The 20,602-nt window shown below is 36.5% G+C and overlaps 1 protein-coding gene across 6 annotated transcripts in view; it reads right to left on the bottom strand.

Annotated features, from left to right (window-relative positions):
* LOC127862250 (uncharacterized) overlaps positions 1-20,071 on the bottom strand; it is a 65,323-nt gene extending 45,252 nt beyond the window's left edge. For 5 of the 6 annotated variants that reach the window (XM_052401297.1, XM_052401299.1, XM_052401298.1 and 2 more), the window contains exon 1: positions 19,705-20,070. The gene's annotated coding sequence lies outside the window, so the exon portion shown is untranslated. Of the gene's footprint in view, positions 1-19,704 lie in introns of all 6 variants that reach the window. The other variant, XM_052401296.1, reaches the window with a different exon arrangement.
* Between the last annotated feature and the right edge of the window lie 531 nt (positions 20,072-20,602).

Genomic DNA, 20,602 nt, shown 5'->3' with positions numbered 1-20,602 from the left:
AGTGCAATGTGGCACTTACCGTATGTCATGAAACACAATATGAAGACACTGACTGTCTGTGAGGATTTTAAACAAAAGTAATTTTGATGAGGAAACATGAAGCTTCTATTACATAGTCAGTGTTAATTTATATAATAATGTTAATTTATTTAACAATCTTAAAGCTATATATGCATTTACAAATTAAAATACCGACGATTTTCAAATATCTGTAATCAGTAAAAACTAGAAATGGCGCGGCAGAGGCCGACGCGTATCCCCACGCCGCATGTTTGACCCAGGGGCGCCCCAGGTTGGTAATGGGCCCATGCATAGTTGAGATTGACCGTATTGTCATAAGAGAAGTTCAGTATCAATTAGAAGTGAATCGGTGTAGAAATGAAGAAATTATAGTAAAAGGCAATTTTGGGTGGGTGAAGCCTATGTGGGCGGGGCGCCCCAGGGTTGGTAATGGGGTCATGCATAGTTGAGATTGACCCTATTGTTATAAGAGATGTTCAGTATCAATTTGAAGTGAATCTGTGTAGAAATGAAGAAATTATAGTAAAAGGCAATTTTGGGTGGGTGTGGTCTATGTGGGCGGGGCGCCCCAGGGTTGGTAATGGGGCCATGCATAGTTGTGATTGACCGTATTGTCATAAGAGATGTTCAGTATCAATTTGAAGTGAATCGGTGTGGAAATGAAGAAATTATAGTAAAAGGCAATTTTGGGTGGGCGTGGTCTATGTGGGCGGGGCGTCCCAGGGTTTGTAATGGGGCCATGCATAGTTGAGATTGACCGTATTGTCATAAGAGATGTTCAGTATCAATTTGAAGTAAATCGGTGTAGAAATGAAGAAGTTAATGTAAAATAACATTAAAAAATGAGTGAAAATCTCTGACACGGCCCCACCCTAACCCCCATAACTTTTGACCCAGGGGTCAGATCCAAATTCCAAGTAGTGCAAGGTCGCACATATGCTCATAGCTAATATGTGTGTAAGTTTCAAGGTTCTAGTGCTTATAGTGTAGGAGGAGATAGTGATCATGACGGACGGACGGACAGACGGACGGACGGACATACGGCGGAGATAACCACAATATCCCCACGCTTTTAAAAAAGCGTGGGGATAAAAACACTAAATACAAAACAGTAAAAATACATTTCTGACAAAGAAATAGCAGTTTTTAATGGAAATCTATTTTATAATCGATGTAAACTGCCAATAAGTATATATATATATATATTTATATATATATATATATATATATATATATATATATATATATATATATATATATATATATATATATATATATAGTGTTTTTAAACACGATCAGAACCTTGAATAATCAATTTCCTTAGGTCTAGGGTTATAAGTGTCATACCAAGATTTGTGGTCATGGATTCATTAACTTTACGATCATAGTTTTTTTCTCTATTCATATCCTTCACATACACGTGACAAATAAAACATCAATTACTTTTTTTTTAATTTTGTATGCGTAACGACGATTAACACTTTGATTCCAGGTCATATCAAACCTGAAAACTCTCACAAACGTTGTTAATATGTTAAGAATACGATTGTAATGTATGAGAAAAAAGCCACCATTGTTCATGTGTGAATAATGGTAGTTTGTATATGTAAAAAATATTGTTTGTGAAAATAGTTTTACAACTCCCCTGAACAATCAAAACAAAAGAGCCCTTAGCGAATATTGAAATATGTTTTTATAGACAATTGCCCAGCGACTGTCGTCCTTTCAAGATATGACTTTGAATTCGCGTTCTCGTTGATAAGTCTAGCCTTTAGATGCATATTTAACAGAGTTATAAAGAATGATGAATGCGCGCATTTGATCAATTGAAAAAAAATATATTGTGAGAATAAGTCCCTTTAAATGAGAAACATACAAGTTTAATTATACGTGGTCCGGGTCGACGATCTATTAATTCACCATAGCATAACGGTCCATTAATATTTCATAGAACCTTGTTAAATATTACTTACTTCCATTTATTTCCAATTTCCCTTGACGCTCAATTACGACATAATTGAAAAAGAGCTTGTACAAAACATAAATCACACAACAATTGGTCCTACTGCAAAAACAAAATCCTCTAATTGTTATCAATAGAAGACAGGTTGGCATCAATATTACAGGATCATATCCAAGTAACTCAATAACTTTTTGTTCGAATGCATGTAACTACATGAATAATGTACTTACTTATTTAAATATCAACTCAACAGTTTCCCTAAACCACAACAGCCAATGATTCCTTTTAACTGAAGCCACAGGTATTTTGTAAACATGGAGTATTGCTAGGTTTCTAACTGGAGTTTTGTTGCTTCATTATTACGTTATTGATCCCATCGAATTGTGATATAGGAAGCGAGGGTACAATCAGTAAGAATCGTCCGATAACCGTCTTAAAACTGCACTGAGTACGTGTCCGACTCAAGACAAATTACTAATACGAATCGCCTTGAGCACGAATCGCTCCCAGAAGCATATCTGGCTGCTTGTGAAGTCGGATGCAGATTTGTTTTTTGCTGTAAATAATGTTTTGTGTTAATCACATTTCAAATAGGTATCATATCATACAGACATTTCTTGAAATGGTGGCTGCAAATACATAAATGGTTTTCAAATAAATTCTAACAAGAGATGTGTTCGTCAGAAACACAATGCCCCCTATTGCGCCGCTTTGATTTTTTTAGTATTTTTGTTTGACCTTTGACCTTGAAGGATGACCTTGAACTTGAGCTTCCACCACTCAAAATGTGCAGCTTCATGAGAACGCCGCTTTGAATTTATTTTTTTACCTTTGACCTTGAAAGATGACCTTGACAAAGAAGGATGACCTTGACCTTAACTTCCACCACTCAAAACGTGCAGCTTCATGATAACGCCGCATTGAAAAAAAATATTAGTTTGTTGGACCTTTGACCTTGAAGGATGACCTTGACCTTGAAGGATAACCTTGATCTTGAACTTCCACCACTCAAAATGCCGCTTTGAATTATTTTTTTGACCTTTCACCTTGAAGGATGACCTTGACCTTTAACTTCCACCACTTAAAATGTGCAGCTTCGTGAGACACACATGCATGTCAAATATCAAGTTGCTATCTTCAATATTGAAAAAGTTATGGCCAATGTTAAAGTTTTCGGACGGACAGACGCCATATATTTAACATTTTACCTTGAAGGATGACTTTGACCTTCACCTTTCACCATTCAAAATGTTCAGCTCCATGAGATACACATGCATGCCAAATATCAAGTTGCTATCATTAATAGTGAAAAAGTTATTGCCAATGTTAAAGTTTTTTTCGGACGGACGGACAGGTTGACTGACATACTGACTGACGGACAGTTCAACTGCTATATGCCACCCTACCGGGGGGCATAAAAATAGCACTATGTTTACGGAGAAGGGGACGACTTTCTGACATTTACATTCTCCGCTTTTCTGTTCACCGAACTTCACCATTATTTGCTCTGAAAACCAGTTTATATTGGTTCACCAGTTGTATAAATAAACAAAAACAATTGGAGATTTATATGCACCTATTAAATTCGTTTATACACTCGGACATCATTATTTTATTTGAACACTTTCATGGCAGGCTGTTTAAACTATCCATTTTAGATAAATACCGTAAACACCACCTTGGCGACGAATTTTGAACAAGGGCCGATTTTCAATCAATAAGAATAGAACGTTTTTATTGGTACGTCCGTTTCAAAAACGGGTAGTATTACAGGAACATTCGATTGGGCGAGCGACAAGGCAAATAAAATATTTTCCGATAACACAACTTAGTATAACATTGATGATTTGTTTCGAAATGTTTGTAGTGGAATGCTGTTTATCGTGCACCATTAGTCTCCCGGATATGCCCATCGTCTCAAGAAAAAGAACAAGGCGACCCTGCGATTTTGCAATCTCGGAATCACCTTCTAGCTGGTGTTCGAAACCGTACCCCATGGGCTATGAGGCCAGTGCTCTACCACAATACCATGGGGATTGAAGTCCGTTCTGCATATAGTCACGCGATAGCTTTTTACAGAATGCAACAACACTATCAAACAAACAAGCAAATGTGTTGAATTGATATTCACCGCCAAATGAATTGTGTTTATGGAATGGATGCAAATCCCTTGATCAAGTGGTGGTTAGCGTGTGGCTACGGTATTGATCATTAAAAACATCACTTAGTGTGAAAAATAATCAAGTTTTAACAAAAAAAACTTATCTGAAACAAAAACTATCAAATATATATATAACCATGTATTCAATGCAAAATGACCCGAAAATATGGTACATCGCTTTGAACAGCTATTTCTTATGCAGCGATTTTCATGAACTCGGTCTAATTAAACGCAGAAATGAATTTCCTTTCTGGAAATGCACATATCTCGCAATAATTTTTACAAATGCTGGGTCAAATTTTAAGAAATAACACGACACACAACTCGCGTGACCTACTCGTCGACCATCTGACCCGATCCATAACTAAAATTTCTCCACTGAAAGACACACCTTCGCGTTGGACCAATGAAATCGCTCGTGTGTATTAAATGTCGGCCAGCTGAAGTATGTAAACAAGGGTTTCAAAAGTCGCTGGACAGTTAGTTTTGATGCATAATATAACGGCAAGAACGGTTAAAAAATGTCAAACGTTTTATTGAATTATGGTTCCGAGGTCCGTGAACTTTGCATGTCAAATGTCCTTCACTCCGTTACCATTTAAATCTTGGATCGGGTCAGATCGTCGACAAGTAGGTCACGCGAGTTGTGTGAATTTGTTTTTCTGAAAAGTTGATTTCCCGTTATAGTTTTATAATTATTCATTCAAAAAGATGTTTGTATTATTTAATATCATAGTCACACGTTAATCACCTGTGGTATGATCATAAAACATAATTATGGGTAGGGTTATTGTTTTCATGCATTTCAATTCTCCTGATTGATATCTATAAAGCCATAAACGTTCATCTTGACATGTTGTATCGTATCTGAAGTACAGCCCTGACAAGTTCCATTATGCCATTACAACATTGGGGACTTACTCTTTTTACGAAAGTGAAAGGTTGTTGTTCTTAGAATGGCACTTGTCCTCGTAAATACCAATACTTCCATGAAGTTTCATTTTGAAGTCTTGCATGGTATCTGAGAAATAGGCCTGACAATTTACATTCTACAAAAATACGATGGTAAATTACTCTTCTTTAAGAAAGTGTAGGGTTCTTGTTCTTTTGCATGGCACTTCTCCTAATTGATATCTATACACCAATGAAGTTTCATGTTGATATCTAATATAGTATCTGAGACATAGCACTACAGAGGTTTTGTAACAGACGGAGAGGACGGTCTTACAGACTGACGAACAGACGGACGGGCAGAACAACGACAATTCTTATCACTCCGCCTTAGGCGGGGGATTTAAATCCAGTTAAGTGCACCATTCTTTTTCATAAACGAATCAGCCACGAACAACCACTTACTTGGATCTACTTAAACAAATAGTACAGTCGGAACGTACCGGTAATCGGGTTCCTATTGACTCGGTACCAATCGTGGAAATCGACACTCACGTAACCGATCAATATCTTGAAGATGAAAAAATACACACAAAGATTGCGGTGTTTATGAATTAAAACATTTCTGATCTGCACGTACTCTTTATATCGAATTTCAACAACGCTATTTAATGTTTTGAATACGTGAGATTCTTGCACGGCATGTTGATCGGTACAACAATGATTTTAGCCTCGCTCTTTGAAAAACTGGGTTTATTGTAGGTGCATTAATTGTTGTTCATTATCAGCGAGTGCAGTCTGCACAGTCTAATATGGGACGAAACTTTCCGCCTTGATTAGATTTTCATTTAGAAGGACTATTTTTTTTTAAAGAAAAATATTACAAAGTGCGAAAATATCGTATCCGATTAGCCTGTGCGGACTGCCTAGGCTATTCTTGGACGACACTTTACGCGCATGCATTAAGGTACGTTTTCTCAGTTTTCCCAGGCCGATGCTCGTTTTCATGTCAGGGATTAATTGTCCATAAATTCCACAAATGAAGGAGTACATATTAATGGAAGGTCCAGGCGACAAATTTCTATGTGTTTGTATTAATCTTGCTGAACAACAATGACCTTGTTTTTGGATTTGACTTTTGGTCTATTCTAATATTAATCTAACATAAGTTACTCAGAACGCGTGTGCAGGACTGTTCATCCCTTTGTAAAAATATATATAAAGGTTTTATGCAAACGTTCAGTTATACATCTAGTGTAAAAACATGAAATAAAAGCATATGGGACTCGATCTGAAAAAAACTAGTCTTCATGCATTGTGATAAAGTGTCGTTCTAGATTAGCCTATGCAGTTCACACAGGCTAATCAGGGACGACACTTTTTACCTAAACTTCATTTTCTTTACAAGAGTCTTCTTAAATCGAAATATAAAAAAGCGGAAAGTGTCGTCCCCTGATTTAAATGTGCGGACTGCACATGCTAATCCGAGACGACACTTTACGCACATACATTATTCCGTTTCCCATCACTGGTCTCAAACAGAATTATATAACAGTGCATTTGTGATAAATCTATTGCAGTGTCTATCCGCACCGTGAGAGTATTGTTATTTATTAGTGCGAGAAGACTGTATTTTGAAAATATTTGTTTTACAGGTAATTTATGTATCTGCAATTCAAATGTTTACTTTTGTATTCAAATGTTCAATTATAGTTCGACATCTGAGATAATGGCAAGCAATTAACATTCTATGTCAATTGGTTAAATGGTAAACATAACATAATGGTATTTATGGCATTTTCCTCAATTATAGCACATGCGCATAAAAATACTAATAACAGACCTTTTTAAAGGGGCATTTCATAAAAGACACTGGATGCCGCTAAAAGAACTGTGTGTATCCTTCACTATTTATAAGGTAAAAATCCAATCGTTTAATATGGTTCGTGCTTTAAATAACGTCCGACAAAATGTTGTTGTTTTTTAATCAGATATGTTAATGTGATAAACGTGAAGATATGTAATATAACATTATCCCGTCTTTTTTTGCGTGGGAAGACATTAGTCATGTAAACTCCGAGCATTAATGTATATATTCAATATGAAAATTTAAAGATTCGAATATCCTAAAACTTTAAATAGTACAAGTGTATGTAAGTTAATATCCACCAGTCCATATATGTGTCTAAATGACAATGCCATATTGCTTAGTAAAAACTCCATGTGTTCATGCCGTGTCTTCAGAAACCACGGAAGGTTTAAACATGCGACATGCCTCGAAATCAATCCGACCCGAAACATTTAACCAAATTCACTCACATTGCGATAGGTATGTTCATCCATGATTTTTGTTTATTTGTTTATTCTTATTCGTGGCTATTTTTGTTATTATGCCAAAACTATGTTTAAAGTATTTTGATTGATCATCGCCTGCAATATTTGCATTCCTCATTGACAAGGCTGTTGCATTTCTTATTAATTAATTTATGGAAGTATCTTTGCAAGTTATCAAAGCAAGCTCGTGGTCACGAATTAATGAGCCGCGTTGGTATTATACATCACGCACTCTGATCATTAGGTTAGGCTATGACGAATACAATCATCATTGATAATGTTTAGGATGTTTCTAACTTAAGTAGAGCTTTTTAACAAAGTGACTTAAGCAACCCAGCACCGCTGTGTCACCGGAATAGCATCCGTGCCATTGACTATTGTCAAGGGCACATAATTTAGGAATGGTAGATAAATGTGCGTAAAAATGTTACATGTGCATCTACCTTTAATGGCGGTGACATAATATATCGAGTTTAAAACAAATCGCCTGAGAAATGCAGAGGACGTTTGCTCCGTAGCTTATAATGTGTTTGCCTCTACAATGACCATGTCTAAGTTCAAGGGAACATAACTCAGGAACGTCTGAATCACTGAGCATAAAAATTTTGACTTACACCTGCATTTCATGATGGTGACATGTTTCGAATACCAATTCAATCACTTAAGTAATGTTGAAGTAGTTCGCTCCGCATAATTAGAATATATCATCATTCTGGAATAAAAAAGGCACACGTCAAGGGATCATTACTCATGACCATGTGGATAAGGTAAGTTTGAAAACACGAAAGAAAATGTAAACCTTGATATTAAGTAACACATTATTACATTTTAAGGAATTTGTTAACGGATCAAAAACATCTATTAACAATACCGTTGTATTTTGAATAATTTTAAATAACTATTATAATAAAACAAGAATATCAGTGAAACTGATGGATGCTTCCCGATGATGCGCTTTGTCAATCTATGTGTTAATAACCACTTAAAAAATATTTTATTAGCCTCGGTGACCTTGACCTTGACCCCAGTGACCTCAAACCTCATCAAAAGGTAGATGCCATGCAAGGTACCTACATGCAAAATATGAAAGAGATTGGTAAAGTATTGAAGGTGCTATGAGAAACTGTTACAAAAGCGTGACGGAAAATATATTAATAGCCTCGGTGACCTTGAGCCCAGTGACCTCAAACGTCATCAAAAGGTAGAGGTCCAAGGAAGGTAGCTACATGCCAAATATGAAAGAGATCGGTAAAGTAACAAAGCATGACGGAAAATCTATCATTAGCCTCGGTGACCTTGACCTTGATCCCAGTGACCTCAAACCTCATCAAAAGGTAGATGCCCATGCAAGGTACCTACATGCCAAATATGAAAGAGATCTGTAAAGTATTGAAGGCGCTTTAAGAAACTGTAACAAAAGCATGACGGAAAAATCTATTATAAGCCTTAGTGACCTTGACCTTGACCCCAGTGACCTCAAACCTCATCAAAAGGTAGAGGTCCATGTAAGGTACCTACATGCCAAATATGAAAGATATCGGTAAAGTATAACAGGTGCTATGAAAAACTGTAACAAGAGTCAATGCGCATGCGTCGTGCAACTAACAAGCTTCCTTCTCTCTCCTGAAATTTTCAATAAAAACAGTTGTTCTAGCGAAGTTATTCTGGTTCTAGTTGCGGTTTGAGAAATTTAAACATATTTTAATTTAACTTTAATTCAACTCAGGGTAGCTCAGGTTGCTAATATCGGTTTTGGTAAGTTTTTTCCACAGCCAACTGTTTTCCCGCGATACGTCCTTGACCTTCCAGCGAAAAATAAAACACAAACAACAACAACAGGAAATAGCAATGTTTACAGGAATTCTCACATGTTTTGTCCTACTCTCAATTGGTAAATCGTTGTTTTATGTAGCCCAATGTGATCTTGACACAGGTGGATATTTCATCAGACCACACAACCATTCAGGTAACCCTCATCTGCGAAAGACTTATGTAGGTCGCCTAGTGAGCAAAGCAAAAACTCAAAACTTTGTAAGTAAGGCTAAACCAATAAAAGCTATTTATTTATTCTAGTACTGACACTATCCGCCGATATTGAACTCAATCCTGGCCCAGATTATCCATGTGGAACTTGTGGCTTAAATGTTCTTGAACATGACCCCGCCATTTTATGTGACACCTGTAATTTGTGGTTCCACATTCACTGCGAAGGATTTAGCCAGCCCGATTACTCTAACTTGGTATCTAGCAATCAGTCCTTTTCCTGGTTGTGTACGAACTGCGAGTCTACCAACTTTTCCACATCTACTTCATCTTTGTCGTCCCATGAATCCCACAATAGTTTTTCCCTATTGTCAGACTCAGAATCCCCCCCAACCTGCGTCTCTTAGTACTAATCCCACTGTCCCCCCCCCCCCCCCAAAAAAAATGTTAAAAATTTCTTCTCCAGCCTTAAAGTCATGACCATAAATTTTCAATCCATTGTTAACAAGAAACTAGAATTCCACGCCCTTCTTGATTCAGATAAACCTGACATAGTTTTGGCACAGAGTCATGGCTTACACCCAAACACACTGATAGCGATTTTTTTCCCCAATCCTTAGGTTACACCCCATTCAGACATGATAGAACAACAGGTAAATCTGGGGGTGGGGTCTTTATCCTGGTCAAAAATACAATTGTTGTCTCAGAAATGAAAAAGTTGCAAACAAACTGTGAAATCCTTTGGTTAAAACTTGAAATATTTGGAGCCCAACCACTGTAATTGGGATCATACTACAGACCCCACGAACAAGATGAAAATAGCATATTAGAATTACATAAGTCACTACAACTGGTTAACAAACTCAAAGGTAAAGTGTGGCTTACTGGGGACTTTAATTTTCCAAAACTATCCTGGGACAGCCAAGGTATTCCCTCAGCTAAAGATGGCTGCTCCCTTCCAAAACTCTACGATGACTTCTTATCACTTATAAATGACTTCTCTCTCCAACAAATGGTCAGTTTCCCAACAAGGTTAACAAACACTTTAGATCTGTTCTTTACGTCAAACACCTCCCTCATTAAAAATGTAAAGTTAGTAGCCGGTATCTCTGATCACGACATTGTCCAAATCACTTCTGATATCAAACCCCGACTAAATCGACAAAAGCCCCGCACTGTACACCTATTCCGTAAAGCCAATTGGGTCAACTTTCAACAATACATTGTTTCTAGGTTCCCTACCATGTTCACAAATTACCAATCTAAGTCCATCGAAGAGCTATGGACTGAATTCAAAGACCTTCTCCGAGAGGGATCAAACCTCTTTATTCCCTCAAAGTGGTTAGGATCAAAACCCTCTCTTCCCTGGATCACCCAAAGTATCCTAAGACAAATAAGAAAAAGAAACAAATTGTACGTAAAACAGAAAACTGGCAGTCCCAAGGTCAAACAACAGTATGGAAAACTCAGAAATCAGGTTAAAAATAAAATAAATCAGGCCCACAACAGTTACCTTGAATATGTACTCGAACGCAGTCCGGTGATCCAGACACCCCCCATATAGGTCAAAATTTCTCCCGTAAGAAGCTCTTCTCCACCATCAAAAATGCTAAACAGGATACCCAAGGTATCGCTCCTCTACTGGAAAATGATAATCTCATCACTGATAGCAAGGGTCAAGCAAACTTCCTCAATCGCCAATTTCATTCCGTCTTCACCCCAATGAATCCTCAAATATAGGTCAACTCTGTTTAATGAAAGCCCAAACCCTGTTTAGCAACACCCCTAAGACAAAATACCCCAAAATGCCTGAAATCTCTATAAGTGTAAGTGGTGTCCAAAAGCTTCTGTCCAACTTGCAGACTGGCAAAGATTGCGGCCCTGACAATATCAGGCCTATTGTCCTAAAAAATCTAAGCGTACAAATTGCCCCCTTGGTTACCAGAATCTTTCAAAAATCTCTAGACACAGGCACTGTCCCCTCCGACTGAATCAAGGCGAACGTCACCCCCCTTTTCAAAATAGGCGACAAAAGTAACCCCGCTAACTATAGGCCGATTTCACTGACATGTGTTCTTTGCAAAGTCATGGAACCTATCGTCGCCTCATACATCACCAAACACTTCCAGGTCAACAACATTCTTTTCCATCTCCAGCATGGCTTTAGGTCAAAACTGTCATGCGAGACACAGCTCATAGGACTTGTAGAGGACTTTTCCAGGAACCGTATTCATGGTCAACAAACAGATCTTATACTCCTGGATTTCTCGAAAGCGTTCGACAAGGTCAATCACATGAAGTTACTCTACAAACTGCACCAACACGGCATCCAAGATAGCACATTACAATTTGTCAAATCTTTCCTTATAGGTCGACTTCAGTCTGTCTTGGTAAATGGTGACAATTCAGACGAGGTTCCAGTCACATCAGGTGTCCCTCAGGGCTCTGTTCTCGGCCCTCTCCTCTTCTTGCTTTACATAAATGATCTGCCAGAAAACATAGTGTCACAGGTCCGGTTATTTGCTGATGATACTGCTGTCTATATCACGGTCAACAATCCCACTGAACAAAATACCCTGCAAGATTCTTGGGAATATTCTTGGGATATGGAATTTAATCCTTCCAAGTGTACGGTTATGAACATCACCAGGTCAAAACGTCCCTACAAATCCACTTACACACTCCACGGTCATACCCTTGAAACAGTTAGTGATGCTAAATACTTGGGTGTTAGCATCACATCTGACCTCAGCTGGAATAAACACATAAACCAGGTTACTGCAACAGCCAGTCAAACACTTAACTTCATCAAACGCAACATTCCCATAAAACACCCACGCATTAGAGAATTTGCCTTCAAAACCTGGTCCGCCCACAACTTGAGTATAGTAGCTCAGTGTGGAGCCCACACACACAACACAACATAAACAAGATCGAGATGGTCCAACGCAGGGCCGCTCGATGGGTTACAAATGATTACTCATATCACAACAGTGTCACACACATGCTAGACAAATTAGGGTGGCGTTCACTTGAGAACAGAAGGTATGACTCCCGGCTACTGATGTTCTATAAAATTGTCCACGGACTGGTTGCTGTACCAATGCCTCCCTACGTCACTCCTCCGACCCGGCTCACTAGACATTTGCACCCTCTTTCATTCAGACAAATCCCCACTCCAAGCAACTACTATAAATTCTCCTTCTATCCAGCCACTATTGTCCTATGGAACTCTCTACCCGCCAATATTGTACAGTCACCTACCCTGGACCAGTTTAGGCTGGGGGTGACCAAACTAGACCACAGTTTCTAAGCAGGTTGGCTGTTTTTAACCTTTTATCTGTATATTCCTTCTTTTAACTAACACTATCACCTTTGATTCTATGTCTCACAAATACATTATGTATTACTTTTTATCTCCTATACACTTCTCCCAAATTTCCTAGCACTGACACGCGCCTGCTTGTAATGCTAATTGTTGGCGACTAGCAGTATATATAGATAGATAGATAGAGTGTGACGGAAAATTCTATTATAAGCCCCTGTGACCGTGACCCCAGTGACCTCAAACCTCATCAAAAGGAAGAGGTCCATGCAAGGTTCCTATGCCAAATATGAAAGAGATCGGTAAAGTATTGAAGGTGGTATGAGAAACTGTAACAAAAGTGTGACGGAAAAATCTATTATTAGCCTCGGTGACCTTGACCTTGACCCCAGTGACCTCAAACCTCATCAAAAGGTAGAGGTCCATGCATGGTACATATGCCAAATATGAATGAGATTGGTTAAGTATTGAAGGTGCTATGAGAAACTGCAACAAAAGTGAAGGAAGGAAGGAAGGAAGAAAGGAAGAAAGGAAGGAAGGAAGGAAGGAAGGAAGGAAGGAAGGAAGGAAGGAAGGAAGGAAGGAAGGAAGGAAGGAAGGAAGGAAGGAAGGAAGGAAGGAAGGAAGGAAGGAAGGAAGGAAGGAAGGAAGGAAGGAAGGAAGGAAGGAAGGAAGGAAGGAAGGAAGGAAGGAAGGAAGGAAGGAAGGAAGGAAGGAAGGAAGGAAGGAAGGACTGGCAACTATATGCTCCCGAAAATTTTTGGGGAGCATAAAAATACCATGGCTGGGGTTCAAACTCATGATCTTTCGAGGCTAACGCTAACTCTGTACCACTACACTGTGCGCAGTAATCAGGCATTGTAGTCTATGAGGTTATGATTTGTTATCCAAACGCTTTGTTGTTAAATAACGACGTTTTTATCAATGAAAAGCGTAACAAACGGTTTATAATTTTCCAATTTCGATTAATGATTTACCATAGACAAACTGATATTTAAAACACGTTTCTTGGTCAGCAGTGTTATTTTGCTTGTTTATACATTTATATAATGCATACATTCCTTTTTGAATAAATATTTTGTTTACTAAATAGTCATTTTGTGCTTTAATAAATCAATTAATCGAATATGCACATGTTCTCGTTTTTACCGTAACAACAACGAAAATTGAAGTGGATTTAAGTGTGTGTTTTTAAAGGGGCCGTTTAGCAGATTTTGGCATGTATTGAAGCTTGTCATTCAATGCTTTATATTGATACATTTTAACATTTGACCTAAAAATTTCCAGTAAAAAAAACTAGAATACAATTTAAAACAAGAGATGTGTTTGTCAGAAACACAATGCCCCCTAATGCACCGCTTTTTTGGTTGACCTTTGACCTTGGAGGATGACCTTGACCTTTCACCACTCAAAATGTGCAGCTCCATGAGATACACATGCATGCCAAATATCAAGTTGCTGTGTTCAATATTTCAAAAGTTATTGCAAAACTTCAATATATTAAATTTTTAAATTTTTGACCTTTGACCTTGAAGGATAACCTTGACCTTTCACCACTAAAAATGTGCAGCTCCATGAGATACACATGCATGCCAAATATCAAGTTGCTATGTTCAATATTTCAAAAGTTATTGCAAAACTTTACTGTAACGGTAAACCTTAAAGTTTTGGGACAGAATGACAGACAGACAGGCCAAAAACAATATACCCCCGATCTATTGATCCGGGGGCATAAAAAGGAAAAAAGTAACCCTCAACAGGGCTCGAACCACTGACCCTAGGAGTAAAAAGTCTCCTGCCTAGACCACTCGACCATCCATGCTCATGCTTAAAGCGGATGTATTTTTTATCTATATAAGCAATCCTCGTAGTTTTCCAAAATACAAGGACTACAACAGAACTTCCCAATTATTCAATCGTTTCGCGTCACACGACGCTTTATAATGTTAAGGTTTTCAAATCGTCGAAAGATGCATATAATAGATATTTAAGAGCATGGTAAATGGTCAAGTATTACTATTTCCTAAAAAAATCATACCTAAAACAAAAATTTGCGAATCTGAAACAACTTTTTTTAATTATTTTGTTAATTTACCAAAACGTGAAATCTGTTAACCGGCCCATTTAAGGTATACAACATTGCATATGCATACAGACGACTCATAATTGAAGACGTAAGTGTGTACTTATCTTCTCTCTCTTGATAAAGGAAATCATTGTATTTTGAATAATTAAACGATTTCTAGTTGTTGGCTTACAAAAAATAATATTTACACATACGTAACCATAAAACAAAAATAACCAATCAATTCTAACTCAATTGGTAGTTGTGTGCATTGTTGTATTATGAATTGGCTGTCGATGCGGTCGATTTTAAGTGTACAAATACCTGTGAGTTTTGAAATAACTACTCCACAATGATATTAAATTGCACTCCACTTCAGAACCATTTATGAACGACTAATGATTTTCCCTTGATATTATCAATATCGTAAGCTTTGCTATCAAACGAAAACAATTAAATTGCGTATGAATCTACCGAAGCTTTTACTGAAGTATTTACTTTCGTTTGTTCAAATAAGTTATTAATCATATCGCTGCCAACTATATGTCTCGCATATCAGCCTTAGAGGGGCCTTTTCACATATTTTGGCATGTATTGAAGCTTAACATTAAATGCTTTATATTGATAAATGTAAACATTTGATCTAAATATCTCCAGTAAAAAAAGACAAGAATACAGTAAAAAACAGAAAAAAGTAAACCTCAACTAGGCTCGAACCACTGACCCCTGGAGTCCTGGAGTAAAAAGTCTCCCGCTTAGACCACTCGACCATCCGTGCTCATGCTATGTGGAGATGTATATTTAACTTACATAAGCAATCCTCGTAGTTTCACAAAATTAAACGACAACAACCAAACTCTCCAAATTATTCAATCTTTTCGCGTAGCAACGCTTTATAATTTTCAGGATTTAAATCGTCAAAAGATGCATAATAATGGCTATTTTAGAGCTTGGTAAATGTTTAGTATTACTGTTTCCTCACACATATCATAACTAAAACGAAAATTTGCGAATCTGAAACAACTTTATTTAATTTTGTCAATTTACCAAAACGTGAAAATGCCCCTTAAAAGCACTGTCCATAAGCATTCGTGCATTGATCTGCTAAGTTAGAATAGAACTAAAATAAAGGAATACAACGTACACACATCATATATTGATTAACTAATTGAGCCACGTTCTGGGAAAACTGGACTAAATGCATGTGCGTAAAGTGTCGTCCCATATTAGCCTGTGCAGTCTGCACAGGCTAATCAGGGACGACACTTTCCGCCTAAATTGGATTTTTGCTAAGAAGAGACTTCATTTAAACGAAAAATGTCATAAAAGCGCAAATGCATTAAGCCCAGTTTTCTCAGAACGCGGTCCATATATTGTTTAACTAATTGTCTACTTAATATTCTTGACTGGAAAGCATATTCCATCAGGCTGAGTTTATTTAGGACAAAAAGCACTCGCATGGAAGATGAAAGATGAAAGTATAATGCCACTCGTTAACACGGATGTGCTGTCTTATCATTTTACTAATATTTTTAAATAATTGATGTAAGAGCCAACATTACATTATGGCAAAATGTCATAAAATATATTAGCGTATAGTCAGACTACAAAGGGCCTTAGAACGTTTGTTGTTAAGAACATTATATCTGATGAACAATGTTCTTTTGTCAGTCTACATTAGCATGGAAATATAATAATTCTAGGCTGACTTGTGAGGCTGGTTGCGATAAATCAGTTGACTTTCGCTCTAAAAAATTGATGGTTTACGAGGACTGCACATACTAATCTTGGACGACACTTTACGCATATGTATCAAAACCCTGTTTTCCCAGAACAAGGCTCAGTTCTGTGGCTAGTCCCAATAAACCACTTCAAAACCTTCAGCGCTATTTATGGACATATTCCAGCCGGTTACCCCAGTGTCATTTCACGCGCGTGTGTGTGTGCACTCAAATTGTGTCCGTGTTATGTGCTTTATTATTTTTAGGCAATCTGGAACTTGCCATAGTAACTTAATGACATCGATAATGTCTTGACGTATCCCTATATGAATATAGAGTGCTGACGGTTTTCTTAACACACAATGCATAACAATATGTCAATGTACATACTGAGAGATAGATTGTTACATCAATGTAACTCATCGTGGAAAGTCATGTCCCCATACATATTTGTTTACATTAATACTAAATGTGTAGTGAATCCTCATAAGAAGTTGGAGGGATAGATCGTTACATTAACTTTAACTGTAAAGATAAAATGTCATAACCTCACATAGTAATGCTATTCAATTAAAAGCAAATGTAAAGTCATACGTCCATATGAAGATAGATGTAAAGACTTAAACAATAACTCTAAATGTCCAATCATTTTCATGTAAAGATAGAGGTATGCTTTAACAATGACTCTAAATGTTCGGTCATTCCCATGTAAAGATAGAGGTATGGACTTCAACAATAACTCTAAATGTCCAGTCATTTCCATGTAAAGATAGAGGTATGAACTTTAACAATAACTCTAAATGTTCAGTCATTCCCATCTAAAGATAGAGGTTGGACTTTAACAATAACTCTAAATGCTCAGTCATTTCCATGTAAAGATAGAGGTATGAACTTTAACAATGACTCTAAATGCTCAGTCATTCTCATCTAAAGATAGAGGTTGGACTTTAACAATAACTCTAAATGTCCAGTCATTTCAATGTAAAGATAGAGGTATGGACTTTAACAATGACTCTAAATGTTCAGTCATCGCCATCTAAATATAGAGAATAACTCTAAATGTTCAGTCATTTCTATGTAAAGATAGAGGTATGAACTTTAGCAATGACTCTAAATGTTCAGTCATTCCCATCTAAAGATAGAGGTTGGACTTTAACAATAACTCTAAATGTTCAGTCATTCTCATGTAAAGATAGAGGTTGGACTTTAACAATAAATCTAAATGGTAAGCCATTCCCATGTAAAGATAGAGGTATGGGCTTTAACAATAAGTGTAAATGTTCAGTCATTTCCATGTTAAGATAGAGGTATGGACTTGAACAATAACTCTAAATGGTCAGTCATTCCCATGTTAAGATAGAGGTATGGACTTTAACATTTTCTCTTAACTTTCTGTCAGTTCCATGTACAGATAGAGGTATGGATTTTAACAATACCTCTAAATGTTCAGTTCATGTAAAGATAGAGGTATGGTCTTTAACAATAACTCTAAATGTTCAGTCATTCCCATGTAAAGATAGAGGTATGGACTTTAACAATAACTCTAAATGTTCAGTCATTCCCATGTAAAGATAGAGGTATGGACTTTAACAATAACTCTAAATTTTCAGTCATTTCCATGTAAAGATAGAGGTATGGACATTAACAATAACTCAAAATGTTCAGTCATTCCCATGCAAATATAGAGGTATGGACTTAAACAATAACTCTAAATGTTCAGTCATTTCCATGTAAAGATAGAGGTATGGACTTTAAAACAATAACTATACATATTCAGTCATTTCCATGTAAAGATAGACTTATGAATTTAACAATAACTCTACATGTTCAGTCATTTTCATGTAAAGATAGAGGTATGGACGTAACATGAACATTAAATGTACAGATAAACGACCTAATAACGATAGAGTGATAGTCTGTAACATTTAAGTGTTATATTTAATATTAATACTAAATGCAGTGTCAAACCGAATAAAAAGATAAAGGGAAGCGTCACTCAGTAATCACATACGGATATTTAAGGTAATGAGTTTTCCTTATCATGGGACACAATATGCATCGTCTTATCCCCCCAAAGACATAAATGCATAAGATTATTTTCCCGTATATAAACATAGGAAGAATGTTTTTCGTATCCCACAAATACAAAGAAACAGATTGCTACACAAACATAGCATTTATTGTTTGTTATCACCTTATACAGATAACGGATTGAACCTTTTCCCAACAATGCTTTTAATTCAATACGAAAAACAAGGGCAGGTCATTTTCATGTTTACTACCCTTGTTAATAAATATTTAGAATTACTTAAATCAAGTAACAGAGCAGAACTTATTAAGCTATCACTTTTTATAAAAGAATCACTCACTATGCGTTCTGAAATTTTAAATGCTCCTGATATATCCAATGCGTAAATGTTTGTTGATCTATTTATGTATTTATACACATGGAGCAATTGTTTTAACTGATCGATTGCAACAAATGTAATTGTATTTACATTAAAATTGTTAACTGTGATTAAATACGCATAATGCAAATAGTAGTTCTATTTATAAAAATTGTTAACCGCGTCTGTATAAATATATTCTGCAAATTCATATGTATATTCATTACTAGCTCATCTCCACTACAGAGATGGCATTGTCATGTATGTTTACTTCACACCTTTTTCCTTCCTGTTGATTTGTTGTTGTTATTATAATTATATATATTTTTGTTATTTTTTTTTATCGGAAATGCGGAAAAGAAAATGTCTTAGCCTGTTGACATGTTATTTGTAAATGTATGTGTTTAGACGATGTACTATGTACAAGTCTTGAATAAAATGTCTGTCTGTCTGTCTGTCTGTCTGTGCAGATGTTTGTTGGCTTTTAATGTTGTACGCTTATATATCCTGGAAAATGTGAGCCACATTCTGAATGTATGTTCGTGATTTGGAAGTCAAAAAGATGTGGACGAAACATTACGTTTCCATAACGAATTCAACAGGATGTATGCGATTAATATTGAAACAGCATCGTTAAATACTCTTTGGAACGCTGTATCTTTAAAGTGAAGTGTCACAGATTACGTTATTGAAAACACTGTATTTACTTTTTATTTGACGTGTATGAAGTGGTGCAATTCTACTTGCTATTACGAAATAAGCCCGACCCATATCATGTATCGGTTGGTCTGTATCAACATGGACACAATTAAATAAACATAAACAATACACGTTGAAAATTAAAATTACTTACCGATCAGGAAAAAAGTATCAGTTTATTATATCCCAATTTCACTGAATATGAATTTTACAAACGCAGGTCATGTAGATTTCCACTGAACAGTTTTATTTATTCACCTTATCACAAACCCACACTTCTGTTTATTGGGGTAGACTCAGTGTAAGAGAATTCCCATACAAATACACGGTCAAGCGTTTAAATTTCGGAAGCTAAAACACAGCCATATACTAGTATACGAACTTAGTTGTCGATTGGTGATTAGTGGTTGTGATTAGACGTTCTCAGTGTTAGAACATGTTTTGACTACTTCTAAAAAAGACAATGTAAACCGTAACCCGATCGATTGGTTTTAAAGTAATGCTAACAATAAATCCTATCGAGCGAATCGAAGGGAGAAATAAAGCAAATCTGACGCATGTGGGTACGGTCGGCATGATAACGTCAAGAGTTTAGTGTTAATTTAAGTACAATGTAAAAGTATTTAAATATTGATATAAATGATTTTATTTTGAATGGATTTGATATTTAATCTTGAGATGAAAAGCCCAACTTATTCAATAACCATACGTCAAGAGTTTTATAAACAAATTAAAAATCACAATGTGCACTTAATATTAAATAAAATAACATTATTGTCAACTTTGAAACCATTTTCATTTTGTTTTGTTATGGAAAGGAAGACTTGTTCAATAGCTATGCGTCAAGGGTGTTGCAACTATAAATCACAATGTGGTTTCAAGTGTAATTATAATCACTTGATTGTACTCAAATAAAACGATTCATAGAGAGGGCCAGTTGGAGGTACGGTGGCGCCATTTTAAATATGTTGACATTATTACCTAATGTACCGTAAACAGAGATCACGCCGTTCAAATGTCGTTTATAGACACTATATAAACGTTTGACCTTA

This window comes from Dreissena polymorpha, chromosome 16 (assembly GCF_020536995.1).
Source record: "Dreissena polymorpha isolate Duluth1 chromosome 16, UMN_Dpol_1.0, whole genome shotgun sequence".
Lineage (NCBI taxonomy): Eukaryota > Metazoa > Mollusca > Bivalvia > Myida > Dreissenidae > Dreissena > Dreissena polymorpha.
Note: the sequence above shows the minus strand (reverse complement) of the source record. Positions and strands in the feature narration are given on the sequence as shown.